This window comes from Moschus berezovskii, chromosome 8 (assembly GCF_049115385.1).
Source record: "Moschus berezovskii isolate FMDL1 chromosome 8, NW_MosBer_1.0, whole genome shotgun sequence".
NCBI lineage: Eukaryota > Metazoa > Chordata > Mammalia > Artiodactyla > Moschidae > Moschus > Moschus berezovskii.
This window is the reverse complement of record NC_142467.1, coordinates 62,098,282-62,116,899: the sequence shown is the minus strand read 5'-3', so window position 1 is coordinate 62,116,899 and position 18,618 is coordinate 62,098,282. Positions and strand designations below refer to the sequence as shown.

The 18,618-nt window shown below is 42.4% G+C and overlaps 1 long non-coding RNA gene across 1 annotated transcript in view; it reads left to right on the top strand.

Annotated features, from left to right (window-relative positions):
- Positions 1-29: 29 nt before the first annotated feature.
- Positions 30-18,618, top strand: part of LOC148777077 (uncharacterized) — a 31,050-nt gene continuing 12,461 nt past the window's right edge. Inside the window, exons 1-2 of the long non-coding RNA XR_016037961.1 lie at positions 30-142; positions 14,361-14,534. This is a non-coding gene — a long non-coding RNA (uncharacterized LOC148777077). The remainder of the gene's footprint in view (positions 143-14,360; positions 14,535-18,618) is intronic.

The window sequence follows — 18,618 nt, the reverse complement described above, 5'->3', positions numbered from 1 at the left end:
AGTCTCCTTGCGTCAGTTACGCGAGAGGAGGGGTCTCCTGCGCAACTGGCCTACCGCCGAGGGCCTGGAGCGCATGTGCACAGGGAGTAGTGAAAAACGGGGTGGAGTCTGACTACCGCTGTCATAGGGTGCTCCAGCTCACGTGAGTTTCGTTCTCCCCACCCCCGTTTCCCTGGGAGATCCTGGTGGCCGCAAGGTCCGCGCGAGTCGACTTTTACTTCTCGTGGAGGGCGCCATTTTGTCCTGGGCTTTTGTTCAATGTAAACCTGGGATTCCTCGTCCTTTGTATTGTCTTTTGACTGCCTGTTGCTGTTGCAGTAACTTAAAGTACACCTGCATGTGGAGACCTTAGGCGAATTTTTTCTGTGTGTTAGCACAGGGACCTTGGGTTTTGAACTACGAAAGAAGACTTTCGTTCATACAAAGCATTGGGTTACCTTAGGTTAATTATCGTGCAGACCGTCAAGAGAAAAACATATCTGAGCTCAAGATTCTACTGCCCAGCTTTGCTGGGCCTCACTGAGGCTTAGAAAACAAGCAGGCCCCTGTGGGGCCCACCTGGGCAGGAAAGCCCTTCTTTTCCCCCTGTTTCTTGTTTATAGAGTTCTTTTAGCTTCTTTAGTTAAAGTGAAAGTCGCTCAGTCTTGTCCAACTCTTTGCGACCCCATGGACTCTACAGTCCATGAAATTCTCTAAGCCACAATACTGGAGCGTGTAGCCTTTCCCTTTTCCATGGGATCTTCCCAACCCAGGATTTGAATCGGGGTCTCCTGCATTGCAGGCGGATTCTTAACCAACTGAGTTATCAGGGAAGCCCTTAGCTTCTTTAAGGTACCCTGGATTCCAAAAGGCAGGTTTCAGCAGTTGCTTATTAGGGGACGGAAACAAGAGAGGCATAGTCAGGTAAGAATAGCACAGCACTGGGGCACTGGTTCCTCCTCAAGGAGTGTGTAGTCAGCTGTGTCTTGGTGACTCCACAGACTATAGCCCACCAGGCTCCTCTGTGGAATTTTACCAGACAAGACTACTGGAGTGGGTTACCATTTCCTTCTCTAGGTGATCTTCCCGACCCAGGGATTAAACCCCTGTTGCTTGCTTTGCAGGCTTGGTCTTTACCACTAACATCACCTGAATATATGTAGTATTTATGAGTTCTATGGGAATTAGGTCCTGCCAAGATAGAGGACTGGAGAAGGCAATGGTACCCCATTCCAGTACTCTTGCCCGGGAAATCCCATGGACGGAGGAGCCTGGTAGGCTACAGTCCATGGGCTCGCTAAGAGTCGGACACGACTGAGCGACTTCCCTTTCACTTTTCACTTACATGCATTGGAGAAGGAAATGGCAACCCACTCCAGTGTTCTTGGCTGGAGAATCCCAGGGACGGGGGAGCCTGGTGGGCTGCCGTCTATGGGGTTGCACAGAGTCGGACACGACTGAAGCGACTTAGCAGCAGCAGCAGCAAGATAGAGGATGGTAACTTAAACTTGAGGGCAAGATTCCTTACTACCAACCCACCAGAAGGAAGTCACATGCCTTGAAGACCTCACCCCAAATTTTTCCTATAAAAACTTACTCTCTAAAGCTCTCAGTTCAGGGATTTATTTAGAGCCACCCTTTCTCCTTGCTTGACCCTTCAATAAAATCTTTCTCTGCTCCAAGCTCCTGTTTTGGTTGGTTTGGTTTCACTGTGTGTCAGGCACACAAACTTGTGTTCTGTAACAGGTCCTCAGGCCCATCTTGAAACCTTGTTGCATGGGACAGTGGGGTGGGTTGTGTAACAAGATGCCAGTGACTTCTTAAGTCTCAAAGTCCAATATCAAAAGAGGAAAATGCTCCACTATTCCGATGTGAGGACTTGTGAAGGAAATTTTGGGGAAGTTTGGGAGGGAGAGAAGACAGCTGAAGAGTTTACCTTGTAAGAGAGAAGGGAAGTGGGAGTAAGAAAATAAAGGTCCAACATTGTATTGTTTATAGGTTATATACAGGTCCTTTTAAGAAGTACCCTCACACTCTTATTTGTTTTTTATTATCCTTACTTGTATACTTAGTGCTTTCATTTCTCTTGTTTTGTTCATTCCCTCAGAAGTAGATTTTTCTGCAGTCATCCAAGCTACAGTCTAATGACTCCTCTTTTTAGGATATTTGTATACTAAAACAATACATTGATGCTGAAAAGAATATAATCAATCTGATTTTGGTATTGACCGTCTGGTGATGTCCATGTGGGAAGGGATAAATTGGGAGCTTGTGGTTGAGGTATGCACACGACTATATATAAAATAGGTAACCAATAAGGACCTACTGTATAGCACAGGGAATGCTACTGGATACGGTGTAATAACCTATATGGGGAAAGAACCTAAAAAAGAGTGGGTATATGTATTTGTATAGCTGATTCATTTTGTTGTACACCTGAAACTAGCACAGTGTTGTAAATCAACTATGCTCCAATAAAAATTTTCAAAAAAAAAAACACATAGAAACATAGGGAGAAATGATAAATAATATTAAACATGGAAGCAAAGTAGAAATTGAAAATTTCACATCCCTACCTTGCATATGACACGGAGGAGGGCAAGTGGGATAATTGGTATTAACTGCATCCTCTTCGCATCTCTTATCTACTAGTTCTCCTAAGAATTTGCTCTTTTTCCTTCTTGTTGCATACACTTAAAACCACAAAGTGTTAATCGGAAGAATTCTGGAATCAAATAGTGTTAACTGTTTGGATGTCTGAGAGGATGATTCTGGGGGTACACATATCGCTGAGGTTTTTGTTGGTTTCCCCAAGAGCCTGGTAAATACTCAGTATGACCACAAGGGGGATGTTGTACCTCTAGACACTATTCAAAGCAGTATCCTGAGAATGAGGCTGCACGTAACATATCCTATTATTTGCCAGTGTGAAGGAAAAACTTTGGGGTTGCTTTGCAAATTAATATAGCCTGCAGTCTGAAGGCTGGAAGAAATGAGCCTGAGTCTAAAAAGAAATAGGCTGCAAATGAATAACAGTGGACGATTAGATCCATGGTCGGCTGATACAATTCTTCATCATATAACACAGCACAGTATTTCATTTCTCTGTTATCATTTCAGTGTCATACTGAAAAGTGAAAGGAGTTGGTAAATAATTTTCATGCGGGTAATTGTTTACCAGGCAGAACAGACGGCTGTCTAATGCCTGTGCATACTATGTTTTAAATTATAACTTTTAAACATTTAATTCCCAATCATTAACAGAAATTGTCTTTAAATAGTAATCACTAATAGTTGTCAAGTATTACTTAAATGCTCAACTGTCCTAAATGCTTTCTAACATTCTTTAATGGAATTTGCAAAAAAAAAAAAAGGTCTCAAGGGAATAATACTATTGGTATTCCCATTTTGCAGATGTGGAAACTGAAGCTTAAAGTGATCCAGTATGTTATATAGGTCACATGGCAATTGAATGGTAAGGCCATATTTGAAGCCAGACTGACTCCAGAACCTATATTGCTAACCACTAGGCTTTGCTGTCTTATAACAAAACTGATTCTGATCATTTATGTATACGGAAGAAGAGTTTTGTAACATTGGCCTAATCCATTATTAACAGCAGTTATTTTAGGCAATTGAGTTAAAGCTATAAAAATATTTTTATGTAGTTTAGGTTCCAGGACAACTATAAAGGAAGTTCAATCTGTAATAGAACACATAAGATCAAGTTTATATTTTTAAAGGAGTCTCTTTAAACTGGTGGCTCAGATGACATTTTATTCAGTCTTCCCAAAGATGAATATCATGCTGTGGCACTTTCCATCTTCATGAAATAAAAATGTGACATACTGCAGGGATTTGTCATTTTTATTCTCCTTGGAATTTTCCATGTACCTGCAGCAGGCTTCAGGAGACAGTTCCCACTTTTCTGTTTGGGTATTCCGTTCTGTTCAGTCACTCAGTCGTGTCTGACTCTTTGCGACCCCATGGACTGTAGCCTACGAGGCTCCTCCATCCATGGGATTCTCCAGGCAAGAATACTGGAGTGGGTTACCATTTCTTCTCCAGGGGATCTTCCTGACCCAGGGATCGAACCTGGGTGTCCCGTATTGGAGGCAGACTCTTTAACCTCTGAGCCACCAGGGAAGCTACACTATATTGGAGTATATTACACAGTGTCACTTCACCCAAGTCTAATTCAACAGAACTTGCCCCAGTGAAATGTAGGAAGTATTGTGTCAGTGACATTTCTGTCCCTAGGGATGGTGACAATTAGTAGGTTTCTTTCTGTATGGAATGCTTGATAACCCACCAACCTGCCTTCCTTCTTAAGGGACAAGAGAGAAATAGAGGATGACCCAAAAGAAAACTAAGGCAGCAATAAATTAAGATCATCACTTTGATATTTACATTCTAGTGATAATGCAGTCTCATTGCACAGGGTAAAAAATCAGTCAGTTAACCTCATTTGGATTTTCATTCAGGTTTGAAAAACAGGTGGCTATTAGACAGGTCCAAGGATCTGTGTTTGAAATCCCTATTTGGGGAGGGTGTAGGACTGAAAAAAGCAGAGATTTGCTCTTTATGAAGACCCATTTAATAATTCTTAGAGATGTCCTTTTCATTATAGGGGACTGGAATGCAAAAGTAGGAAGTCAAGAAACACCTGGAGTAACAGGCAAATTTGGCCTTGGAGCACGGAATGAAGCAGGGCAAAGGCTAATAGAGTTTTGCCAAGAGAATGCACTGGTCATAGCAAACACCCTCTTCCAACAACACAAGAGAAGACTCTACACATGGACATCACCAGATGGTCAATACCAAAATCAGATTGATTATATTCTTTGCAGCCAAAGATGGAGAAGCTGTATACAGTCAGCAAAAACAAGACCAGGAGCTGACTGTGGCTCAGATCATGAACTCCTTATTGCCAAATTCAGACTTATATTGTAGAAAGTAGGGAAAACCACTAGACCATTCAGATATGACCTCAATCAAATCCCTTATGATTATACAGTGGAAGTGAGAAATAGATTTAAGGGACTAGATCTGATACATAGAGTGCCTGATGAACTCTGGATGGAGGTTCGTGACATTGTACAGGAGACAGGGACCAAGACCATCCCCATGGAAAAGAAATGCAAAAAAGTAAAATGGCTGTCTGAGGAGGCCTTACAAATAGCTGTGAAAAGAAGAGAAGCGAAAAACAAAGGAGAAAAGGAAAGATATAAGCATCTGAATGCAGAGTTCCAAAGAATAGCAAGGAGAGATAAGAAAGCCTTCCTCAGCGATCAATGCAAAGAAATAGAGGAAAACAACAGAGTAGGAAAAACAAGAGATCTCTTCAAGAAAATTAGAGATTCCAAGGGAACATTTCATGCAAAGATGGGCTCTATAAAGGACAGAAATGGTATGGACCTAACAGAAGCAGAAGATATTAAGAAGCGGTGGCAAGAATACACAGAAGAACTGTACAAAAAAGATCTTCATGACCAAGATAATCACGATAACGTGATCGCTGACCTAGAGCCAGACATCTTGGAATGTGAAGTCAAGTGGGCCTTAGAAAGCATCACTACGAACAAAGCTAGTGGAGGTGATGGAATTCCAGTTGAGCTATTTCAAATCTTGAAAGATGATGCTGTGAAAGTGCTGCACTCAGTGTGTCAGCAAATTTGGAAAACTCAGCAGTGGCCACAGGACTGGAAAAGGTCAGTCTTCATTCCAATCCCAAAGAAAAGCAATGCCAAAGAATGCTCAAACTACTGCACAGTTGCACTCATCTCATACGCTAGTAAAGTCATGCTCAAAATTCTCCAAGCCAGACTTCAGCAACACATGAACCGTGAACTTCCAGATGTTCAAGCTGGTTTCGGAAAAGGCAGAGGCACCAGAGATCAAATTGCCAACATCCGCTGGACCATGGAGAAAGCAAGAGAGTTCCAGAAAAACATCTATTTCTGCTTCATTGACTATGCCAAAGCCTTTGACTGTGTGGATACCAATAAACTGTGGAAAATTCTGAAAGAGATGGGAATCCCAGACCACCTGACCTGCCTCTTGAGGAACCTGTATGCAGATCAGGAAGCAACAGTCAGAACTGTACATGGAACAACAGACTGGTTCCAGATAGGAAAAGGAGTACATCAAGGTTGTGTATTGTCACCCTGCTTATTTAACTTGTATGCAGAGTACATCATGAGGAACGCTGGGCTGGAAGAAGCACAAGCTGGAATCAAGATTGCCAGGAGAAATATCAATAACCTCAGATATGCAGATGACACCACCCTTATGGCAGAAAGTGAAGAGGAACTCAAAAGCCTCTTGATGAAAGTGTAAGAGGAGAGTGAAAAGGTTGGCTTGAAGCTCAACATTCAGAAAACAAAGATCATGGCATCTGGTCCCATCACTTCATGGGAAATAGATGGGGAAACAGTGGAAACAGTGTCAGACTTTATTTTTTTGGGCTCCAAAATCACTGCAGATGCTGATTACAGCCATGAAATTAAAAGACACTCCTTGGAAGGAAAGTTATGACCAACCTAGATAGTACATTAAAGAGCAGAGACATTACTTTGCCAACCAAGGTCCATCTAGTCAAGGCTATGGTTTTTCCCGTGGTCATGTATGGATGTGAGAGTTGTACTGTGAAGAAGACTGATCGCCAAAGAATTGATGCTTTTGAACTGTGGTGTTGGAGAAGACTCTTGAGAGTCCCTTGGACTGCAAGGACATCCAACCAGTCCATTCTAAAGGAGATCAATCCTGGGTGTTCATTGGAAGGACTGATGCTAAAGCTGAAACTGCAATACTTTGGCCACTTCATGAGACAAGTTGACTCCCTGGAAAAGACTCTGATCTGGGAAGGATTGGGGGTGGGAGGAGAAGGGGACGACAGAGAATGAGATGGCTGGATGGCATCACCGACTCAATGGACAGGAGTTTGAGTGAACTCCGGGAGTTGGTGATGGACAGGGAGGCCTGGCGTGCTCTGATTCATGGGGTCGCAAAGAGTCGGACACAACTGAGCGACTGAACTGACCTGAACTGAACTGAGGGATGTAGGAGCCTTTTTTGAATGCTTTCATTTATTCTTAATCAGAATGGTTTAGCAAAAGGAAACCTGAACTAGGAGTTGAGCCTGGACTTGGGTTCTAGAAACATAGAAATGTATTTAGATATCATTTAAAATCTAACCTTTGCAGGCAGGGATAATTTGGGAGTTTGGGATTGACATATATACACTACTATATATAAGATAGATAGCTAATAAGAACCTACTACTATAGCACATGGAGAAGGCAATGGCAAGCCACTCCAGTACTCTTGCCTAGAAAATCCCATGGATGGAGGAGCAGCAGTCCATGGGGTCGCTAAGGGTCGGACATGACTGAGCGACTTCACTTTCACTTTTCACTTTCACACATTGGAGAAGGAAATGGCAACCCACTCCAGTGTTCTTGCCTGGAGAATCCCAGGGACAGGGGAGCCTGGTGGGCTTCTGTGTATGGGGTCACACAGAGTCGGACACGACTGAAGTGACTTAGCAGCAGCAGCAACTATAGCACAGGGACCTCTACTCAATATTCTGTGATGGCCTATATAGGAAAAATGAAGGTCACTCAGTCGTGTCCGACTCTTTGCAACTCCATGGACTATATAGTCCGTGGTATTCTCCAGGCCAGAATACTGGAGTGGGTAGCCTATCCCTTCTCCAGGGGATCTTCCCAACCCAGGGACTGAACCCAGGTCTCCCACATTGCAGGCAGATTCTTTACTAGCTGAGCTACCGAAAACCCAGCCTATATGGGAAAAGAATCTAAAAACAAGTGGATATATGTACATGTGGTGGCTCAGAGCTTCCCAGGTCACTCAGTTCAATTCAGTGGCTCATTCATGTCCAACTCTTTGTGACTCCATGGACTGCAGCACACCAGGCTTCCCTATCCATCACCAACTCCCAGAGCTTGCTCAAACTCATGTCCATCGTGTTGGTGATGCCATCCAACCGTCTCATCTTCTGTCATCCCCTTCTCCCCCTGCCTTCAGTTTTTCCTGGCATGAGAGTCTTTTCTAAGGAGTCAGTTCTTTGCATCCGCTGACCAAAGTATTGGAGTTTCAGCTTCAGCATCAGTCCTTCCAATGAATATTCGGGACTGATTTCCTTTAGGATTGACTGGTTGGATCTCCTTGCAGTCCAAGGGACTCTCAAGCGTCTTGTCCAACACCACAGTTCAAATGCATTAATTCTTTGGCACTCAGTTTTCTTTATGGTCCAACTCTCACATCCATACCTGACTACTGGAAAAACCATAGCTTTGACTAGATGAATCTTTGTTGGCAAAGTAATGTCTTTGGTTTTTAACATGCTGTCTAGGTTGGTCATAGCTTTTCTTCCAAGGAGCAAGCGTCTTTTAATTTCATGGCTGCAGTCACCACCTGTAGTGATTTTGGAGCTCAAGAAAATAGTCTGAAACTGTTTCCATTGTTTTCCCATCTATTTGCCATGAAGTGATGGGACCAGATGCCATGACCTTAGTTTTTAGAATGTTGAGTTTTAAGCCAACTTTTTCACTCTCCTCTTTCACTTTCATCAAGAGTCTCTTTAGTTCTTTGCTTTCTGACATAAGGGTGGTGTCATCTGCATATCTGAGGTTATTGATCTTGCTCCCGGCTATCATGATTCCAGCTTGAGCTTCATCCAGCACAGCATTTTGCATGATGTACTCTGCATACAAGTTAAATAAGCAGGGTGACAATATACAGCCTTCATGTACTCCTTTCCCAATGAGTACTCCTTTCCCAATATGGAACCAGTCTGTTGTTTCATGTCCAGTTCTAACTGTGTTGCTTCTTGACCTGCGTAAAGATTTCTCAGGCGACAGGTAAGGTGGTCAGGTATTCCCATCTCTTGAAGAATTTTCCACAGTTTGTTGTGATCCATGCAGTCAAAGACTTAGGCGTAGTCAATAAAGCAGATGTGTTTTTGTGACTCTCTTGCTTTCTCGATGATCCAGTGGATGTTGGCAATTTGATCTGTTTCCTCTATCTTTTCTAAACCCAGCTTGAACATGTGGAAGTTCTGAGTTCACGTACTATTGAAACCTGGCTTAGAGAATTTTGAGCATTACTTTGCTAGTGTGTGAGATGAGTGCAGTTGTGCAGTAGTTTGAACATTCTCTGGCATTGCCTTTCTTTGGGATTGGAATGAAAACTAACCTTTTCCTGTTTTGTGGCCACCGCTGAGTTTTCCAAATTTGCTGGCATATTGAGTGCAGCACTTTTCACAGCATCATTTTTTAGGATGTTTAAATAGTTCAGTTGGAATTCCGTCACCTCCACTAGTTTTATTCATCTTGATGCTTCCTAAGGCCCACTTGACTTCACATTCCAGGATGTCTGGCTCTAGGTGATTGGTGACACCATCGTGGTTATCTGGGTCATGAAGATCTTTTTTGTACAGTTCTTCTGTGTATTCTTGCCACCTCTTCTTAATATCTTCTGCTGCTTTTAGGTCCATACCATTTCTGTCCTTTTTTGGGCCCATTTTTGCATGAAATGTTCCCTTGGTATCTCTAATTTTCTTGAAGAGTTATCTAGTCTTTCCCATTCTGTTGTTTTCCTCTATTTCTTTGCGTTGATCACTGAGGAAGACTTTCTTATCTCTGCATTCAAATGGGTATATCTTTCCTTTGCTTTTAACTTCTCTTCTTTTCTCAGCTATTTGTAAGGCCTCCTCAGGCAACCATTTTGCTTTTTTGCATTTCTTTTTCTTGGGGATGGTCTTGATCACTGCCTGCTGTATAATGTCATTAACCTCCGTCCAGAGTTCTTCAGGCACTCTATCAGATCTAATCCCTTGAATCTATTTGTCACTTCCACTGTAGTGGTTTTCCCTACTTTTCTTCAATTTAAGTCTGAATTTGGCAATAAGGAGTTCATGATCTGAGCCACAGTCAGCTCCCAGTTTTGTTTTTGCTGACTGTATAGAGCTTCTCCATCTTTGGCTGCAAAGAATATAATCAATCTGATTTTGGTATTGACCATCTGGCAATGTCCATGTGTGGAGTTGTTGGAAGAGAGTGTTTCCTATGAGCAGTGCGTTCTCTTGGCAAAACTCTATTAGCCTTTGCCCTGCTTCATTTTTTACTCCAAGGCCAAACTTGCCTGTTACTCCAAGTATCTCTTGATTTCCCACTTTTGCATTCCAGTCCCCTATGATGAAAAGGACATCTTTTTTTTGACGTTAGTTCTAGAAGGTCTTGTAGGTCTTCATACAGCCTTTCAACTTCAGCTTCATTTGTGGTTGGGGCATAGACTTGGGTTACTGTGATACTGAATGGTTTGTCTTGGAAACGAACAGAGATCATTCTGTCATTTTTGAGATTGCACCTAAGTACTGCATTTCAGACTCTTGTTGACTCTGATGGCTACTCCATTTCTTCTAAGGGATTCTTGCCCACAGTAGTAGATATAATGGCCATCTGAATTAAATTTGCCCATTCCAGGTCATTTTAGTTCACTGATTCCTAAAACGTCAATGTTTACTCTTGCCGTCACCTGTTTGCCCACTTCCAATTTACCTTGATTCAAGGACCTAACATTCCAGGTTCCTATACAATATTGTTTTTTATAGCATCGGACTTCACTTCCATCACCAGTCACATCCACAACTGGGCGTTGTTTTCTCTTTGGCTGTTTCTTCATTCTTTCTGGAGTTATTTCTCCAGTAGCATATGGGGCACCTACTGACCTGGGGAGTTCATATTTCAGTGTCATATCTTTTTGCTTTTTCATACTGTTCCCAGGTGGCTCTGTGGTTAAAAAAACAACAACAAAAAACTTCCTGCCAATGCCGGAGCCTCAGGAAATGTGGGTTCGATCCTTGGGTTGGGAAGATATCCTTGAGGAGGAAATGGCAACCCACTTCAGTATTCTTGCCAGGATAATTCCATGGACCAAAGAGCCTGGCAGACTACAATCCATAGGGTCACAGTCAGACATAACTGAACATGCATGCATTTACCATATGTATATGTATAACTGATTCACTTTGCTATATACCTGAAACTAACTCAACATTTAAATGAACTATAATAAAAGTTTTTTAAAAAAGATTGAAACAGTTTTACACAAAAATATAAAGTAAAATCTAATTTATCATTTAATAGATGAGGAGATAAGAGAATTAGTGAGTTGCCCAAAGTCACACAGATAGTGTAGCTTCTGTTCTACAGCCTCCATTTTTACTTAGTGTGCTTTTTAGAAATCACCCACATGATTTCAGATTAAATGTTCAATTAGTACAGGATCTTTTTTCAAATGTTTACAGACACTTCTGATTCATATACCTACTTCCTCCTGTCTTATCCTCACTCTTTAAGGTGTACAATTAGTGAAAGTATATCAGCTATCTTTTCAGTTCCTCTGACTCACATCTTCTCTATGTGAGAGGCCATTGGTTTCTAAGGTTCCCTACCCCTGCTTTCCAACCATCAGGAGAGGAAGTACCCAAGTTTCTTTAGGTGATAAGGATTTATTTGAAGGTTAGTTGGGAAAATACAGGTATTGTCTCAATATTCATAGAACCAGAGTTCAGGAAGAACGAGGGGTAGCTCCTCCTCTTTGGTCAGGCCCCAACAGGATCAGTCATCTTTATGGAGCTTCTGCACTGACTCTGCCCTTTCCACAGCTTACTTCTTTATGTTTGCTTTCCTAATTTTTCCATGGCAGTAGTTCCCATATTTCAGTAGGCATCAGAATTACTGGGAAGCTCTTTAAACATACCAACCCAAGCGATTTAGTCCTGTAGGTCTGAGGTGTTTCAAGTAATCTGCATGTTTAGCAAGTTTGACAGGAGTTCTGGTAGGGGTGGCAATTAAGGATCACACCTTGCTTAGAAACACCCCAAGTATCGTGATATCTGCTGGTCACCACATTTTTTCACTACACATTCTATTAGAAGAATATTTGAGGGACTTCCCTGACAGTCCAGTGGTTAAGACTCTGCTCTTCCACTGCAGGAGGCACAGGTTCTATCCCTAGTTGGGGTACTAAGATTCTGCATGCTGCATGGCATAGCCAAAAAATTAAAAACAAAAAATTTGAGCACATACCTCCATTATGAATATTTATGTATTTAGAAGCTTCGCATGTAGTACTCTTATTATTAAAATATATAAAATAGAAAAGATAAAAAATAAATGTAAATACATTGGAATACTTTTTTCCTGTACTCTTGTGTATCCCCAGGGCTGTTTGCACTATCCCTGCTATCTTTCTGTGTGCTTGAAGTACACCATCATTATGGAGCGCCTTTATTGGGCAGAATAAAGGCACAGAAAAGTGGCACATTGTTTCAAGGCTCACTGGATCAGCTCATAGGCCTTTCGTTTAGGTGCCAGTTCTTTGTTTTATTGAGCTAGTGGTTGGGGTGGAGTGGGAGTAGTGATTGTGTGTATGGCATCATGTAAAGCAGGCTGGTTCCTAGAGGGAGGCTGTGATCCCCTTCTTCAGGGGCAAGGGGGAATCTGTGAGTGTGAGAGCTGCCGTGGGTCTCATGAATATCTCTTTTCCACCATAGACTAATGATCTGTCTCTAAGCCTGTTCAGTTGTTAAGTCATGTCTGGCTCTTTTTTGACCCCATGGACTGTAGTCTGCCAGGGACCTCTGTCCATGGGATTTTCCAGGCAAGAATACTGCAGTGGGTTGCCATTTCCTCCTCCCGACCCAGGGATTGAACCCTTGTCTCTTATGTCTCCTGCCCTGGCAGATGGGTTCTTTATCACTAGTGTCACCTGGGGAGCCTGGCAAAGTGCAAACTCTCTGTAGAGAGAGACTCCACAGAGGCTGTGGGTGACGCCCCGTTTGTGTGTGCTCTTTCTGCTTTCTGTGACTTCCCAAAAAGAAGTCTGTTTTACCCCGGGCTGTGCCAGGAGATGGGGTGGTGTGTGTGTATGTGTGTTTGCTCTCAGGGCTATGCCAGGAGATGGGGTGGTGTGTGTGTGTGTGTGTGTTTGCTCTCAGGATTAAAGGCAGCCAGTGGAACACCTGTGTGTGTGTGTGTTTGCTCTCAGGGCTGTGCCAGGAGATGGAGTGGTGTGTGTGGTATGTGTGTGTGTGTGCCAGGAGATGGGGTGGGTTTTGTGTGTGTGTGTGTGTGTGTGCGCACTCTCAGGATTAAAGGCAGCCAGTGGAACACCAGCATCAAAGCCCTGAGAACAACACCTGTGTTTGAGTGATCAAGTGTCTACAAGTGACTTAATGTGAAGCAGTAACTGAGTCCCTGAACTCAAATACAAGTCTTCTCTGCGTATCTGCTCTGCTCTTGGATATATACATACTCCCAGTAGCCAAAGAGGCTTCACTTTTCCTGATTTGCCCAGTTTGTAGTTCTCTGACACTACTTTCTTGCTCTTGTGCACTGTTTTGTGAGTAGAGCATCATTTCCATGAGATGGAGTAACCACGGTGGGACAAACAGACCGAAGGCATTGTCAGAGCCCAGAGTCAGAGCTGGACAAATCCCAAGCACATTTCAGAAATCAAATGACATCTAATAAGTCATTCAAGTTGAAAATGGGTTTCCCACAATCTTTTTTCCCAAATAATTTTCCTACCCCTTCTTTGAGACTTTTTGTATTTTAGTTTTCTTCTGTCACCTTGGGTATTTGCGTGCAGGTTTTCTATACTCTCAAAGGCCATGGAGAGTGGCCCACTGTTTTGAGCTCTGCACAGGAGAGAGAAACAGGGGTTTCTTGGATTTACGGTAGTTAGCAGTCATACGTATGTGTCTATATACTGATTGATAGGGATATTTGAAAATAAATTATTTAGAATTTCATTATTTTCTGCTTAACTTTGTGTTATTGAAAATCTCTAGGCTAGAAACACCATTTAAAAAATTAATTTTTTTTTAAATGTATTGGCTGTGCTGGGTCTTCACTGATGCATCAGACTTTCTCTGGTTGTGGTGGGCAGGGGCTACTCCCTAGTTTCAGTGTGCGGGCTTCTCTTGTTGAGACTCCTGGGCTCTAGAGCATACAGGCTTGGTAGTTGTGGCACGTGGGCTCAGAAGCTCCCCTGCAAGTGGAATCTTCCAAGACTAGGGACCCCTGTCCCCTGCATTGGCAGGCAGATTCTTAAACCACTGGACAAACGAGGAGGTCCACACCATTTTATCTGTCATTTTGTTTTTTTTCCAGTCAGTGTGTATGCTTGCCATTTTTGTGTTCTGCTTTTTATACTTTTCCTAAAAATATTTGCTTGTCAACCTGGTCACATATACTTGTCATTTTTAATGGTTGTCTATATAATCTTATTCTTCCTTGAAATTCATAACTTTATTCCACTTAATCCTCTTTGCTTCTACTATTTTGCAGGGTGTGTGGAAATATTTGCTGCATTTCTAAAGAATCTCAGAAAACAAGCTGCATTTCAGAACCTAAACCAGCATTTGCTTTTCTTCACTCTGAGGGTTCTGCATTTCAGAACCTAAACCAGCATTTGCTTTTCTTCACACAAGTATTGAATTCTCTGCCACTGGGCACACCAAGGTATTGAATTCTCTTCTCTGGAGTCCATGTCTGTGGGTCTGACTGGGCCACTTGATCAGCAAGAGGTCTCAGACACCAAACTGGGGAAAAAATTAAACTGACAGAATGGTCGATATTTCCAAAGAGTTACTTTAGGTTCTGTCTATTGCTGCAGTGTTCAAAACATAGACGTAGTTCATTGCTGTGATTAAAGTGACTTTCACCATTAGCCTCTTTGCTCCTGTAAGATATAGTGGTAGGCTATAGCTGGTTCATCATTTGGAGGTGTAATGGTTAGCTAAAGCTGTTTTTCTACAAAGGACCAATCATTTCCTTAGTTTTTCTCCAAAATCTCAGCTTTAACGGGAAAGAGCCATGAATTTTGTGACATAGCTGCCTCCTTATCTGTCTTGGGAGTTATAGACTGCACATATAAGACAATTCATGTACCTCTGCATAATGAGGTGAGTTTTAGAAATCATAAATCTTCACTTAACATGCAGGTGGTGTTGGGTGCCAGCTTTAGAAAAACGGATGTAGTTGCCAAGTTCATGAATGTCATAAATCATTCATGCTAAGGTAGCCCAGAATTGTACTGTCCTCTGAGGCAGACCAATTTCAAGGTGGTTGTTAAACACAAAAATGTGAGTCTGGATGATTGTTTTTCAAAATCAAACACACTTTTTATTTGAAAAGTAAAACCAGATTATCTTCCTTTTCTTAGTTGAAGTCAGTTTTCTAAGACCCTCCTTTCACCCTCAAAGAAGCTAGCAATGATAATATGTTTTCTTCCTTGATCCGTGAATTCTATCAGAAATACATCACGAAATATATAGCCTGTACATTTGCAATCCAGGCCATTAATGTGCTGAAAATAAGATTTTGATGTCTCAATAAATCTTGAGGCACATTAGTAGGGAAAAATTCTATTAGAGTTTTTTGAGGTATTTTCTTCTTGTGTCATATTTTACATGAAGTTGTGACTGCACAACTCAGATGGGACTCAAACCCAGCCGAAACCCAGACTGAGACTTGAACCCATAGGCTGGGTCTCGAACCCACTGTATTTTCATTAAGATCACACATTTGGTTTCAGAGCTTAATGAAGCTCAGGTTCTTTATGTCTCAGCATAGAAGCCATTCAGCTAGAGACAAAGTGAAAAGAAGTGGATTTATTTAGAGACATACACATTTCATAGACAGAATGTGATCTGCCTCAAAAAGCAAGAGCAGCCCTGGGAGAAACATAGACAGAGAGATGAGAGGTGCTGAAATATGGATTGGGTACTTTTTATTAATCTGATCATTTCATAGGCTAATGAATGGAAGGATTATTCTAACTATTTTGGAGAAGGGGCAGAGATTTCCAGGAATTGGGCCCCTGCACATTTTTTGGCCTTTCATGGTTGGTCTTGGAATTGCCACGGCACCTGTAGGTATGTCATGTATCTGATATATTACAGTGAACATATCATGAGGCTCAAGGTCTACTAGAAGTAAAATTTCCCACCATCTTAGACCTAACCAGCTATAACCAGTCTTTGTCATATCCTCAATGTGTGTGTCGTTCGGTAAAATTTGTTCCCTGCCGTCTTCCCTCCTGTTTTAATGTTACAATGAATAATAGGCAAGCATAGCCCTCTTCCACACTGCCCGTGTATTTAGGGCTAAAAAGGGGGAGGAAGTAGGGCTTAGAGGGAGGTGACCCCTGGGACAGAAAACTGAGCACTATGATGAGCTGAGCAGTCTCTGAGTCACCAGGCTTTATCTAGACTCCTGGAATATGGGTTTTAAACTAAAATATTTCATCTGAAAGTTGCTTGTTTGATAGATGAAGACGATGAGGTTAGATAATATCATTTTTTAATTAAAGCTATTTTATTGGGGGATACTCTTGCCTAGAAAATCCCATGGATGGAGGAGCCTGGTAGGCTGCAGTTCGTGGGGTCGCTAAGAGTCGGACACGACTGAGTGACTTCACTTTCACTTTCACACATTGGAGAAGGAAATGGCATCCCACTCCAGTGTTCTTGCCTGGAGAATCCCAGGGACGGGGGAGCCTGGTGGGCTTCCGTCTATGGGGTCACACAGAGTCGCACACGACTGAAGTGACTTAGCAGCAGCAGCACATTCATGTAGTCCAGTTTGGACAGTATTGAGGAAGGAAAATATGCTAGCATTTTCAGTTAGAAGTCTTCGGAGAGAAAAATGAAGTTTTGCCTGAGGCTGTTAGGTACTCAGTGGGTAGTTAGGTTCTCAGTGGGTAGTTAAGTGTCTATATCCTTTTGTGTAGTCTCCAGCACAGAGCCACATACTGGTGACACTTGACTTCTCTTTGGTGTATCTCAGAAGCTCTTTTGAGGTGAATGTGTTGATTATATGGGTAGCCTCAGTTAAAGATTTTAGGGGACAATTCCAGGCAGAACATCTTTTTTGCTGAATGTAATCTCCCACTCCTCCATTGCAGGCTTACTACTACTTTATGCTTCAATGCTTTGTGTATACCTTTCCCATTATTTGACATGCTCTTCTATTTCTTATCCAGATGTTGAGCTCTTACTTATCCTGTAAAACCCTCTTAAATCTCATCTTCTCTGTAAATCCTTTTCAAGCTTCCTGAGACAACTTCTCACTTGATCTTCTGTGCTTCTAGAACATTTATTCACAGTTTTGTTATGACACACACATGGGAGCTTAATTATTTGTCAGCATGTCCACCCCTCCCCCTAGATTGTGAGCATCTTAAGGACACAAACAGAATTTTATTAATATGGGTATTGCTACTACCTCATGGGCTTCCTCAATGGCTCAGATGGCAAAGAATTGGCCCACAATGCAGGAGACCTGGGTTTGATCCCTGGGTCAGGAAGATACCCTGGGAAAGGGAATGGATACCTACTCCAGTGTTCTTGCCTGGAGAATTCCACATACAGAGGAGCCTGGCAGGCTACTGTCCATGGGGTTGCAAACAGTCGGACACGACTGAACAACTAATGCTTCATTAATATCCCATATCTGACACCAAGTGGAAACCCAATGATGAAATCTCATCCTTTTGCTTTTTTTTTTTTTAAGATTTGTTTATTTAATTTGTTTTTTGACTGTGGTGGATCTCTGTTGCTGTACACAGGCTTTGTCTAGTTGTCCCGAGCAGGGGCTACTCTGTGTTGTGGAGCAGGGGCTATAGGTGCGCACGCTTCAGAAGTTGCAGCGTGTGGACTCAGTAGTTGTGGTGTGTGGGCTTAGTTGCTCCGGGGCCTGTGAGACCTTCCTGGACCGAGGATCGAACCAGTGTCTCTTGCATTGCAAGGCGTATTATTCTTAACCACTGAGCCACCAGAGAAGCCCAAGAAGAAAGCTTTTTAAAGTTACATCTCATCATAATTTATGAATGCTAAGACTAAACATAAAGCATTTACTTCAGTCCCCTATTAAGGATGCCTGAGAGTGACAGAGGCAAGGAGATATTTCCTGCGTTCTCACTGTGTCCTGGGATTTTCTGTAAATTCTTGGCAGAGGAAGTCCTTTTCTTTCTTCCTGTACGATAGATATCTCTGGGGCTTCCATGTCTTTGTCTTCTCACTTCAGTCATTCTAATGTAAGTGACGTTTTCTCACACTTGAACTCTTCAATTATAGCAGGTATGACTCTCAGCTTATAAATTGAGATGTGGGGAAAGTATCACATTTATTTATAAGCTTAAATAAAGGTAAGCTCCAATTATATTCTCTTACCCTGTCTGACTGGTGGGAAATTTAACCTCACTTATGTTTCATCTTCAGACCTGAATTGTGGTTCCAGGATCCTATATTTCGCCGTGAGATTGGAAGGGGCTTTGAGTTTCTGGTTATTGCTGAGACACCTGGTATCCCATTATTTGCACCAACCCTTCATGTCCAGTGCCTGAGTGTCTGATCTTCATCCTTGACTTACAGAAACCTTTTGTGAGGCTGTGAATCCTGCAGCCTAGAGTCCTGTCTCCTGGTTGTAACATGGGGCCAGTCTTCTCTGGGTTGTGTTCCTTCCTCTGGTGCTGCCAAGGAGCAAGACCTGGGTCCCCAGGTTGTAGGTCCTACAAACTCATCTTCATCTACAACCCAGGGGA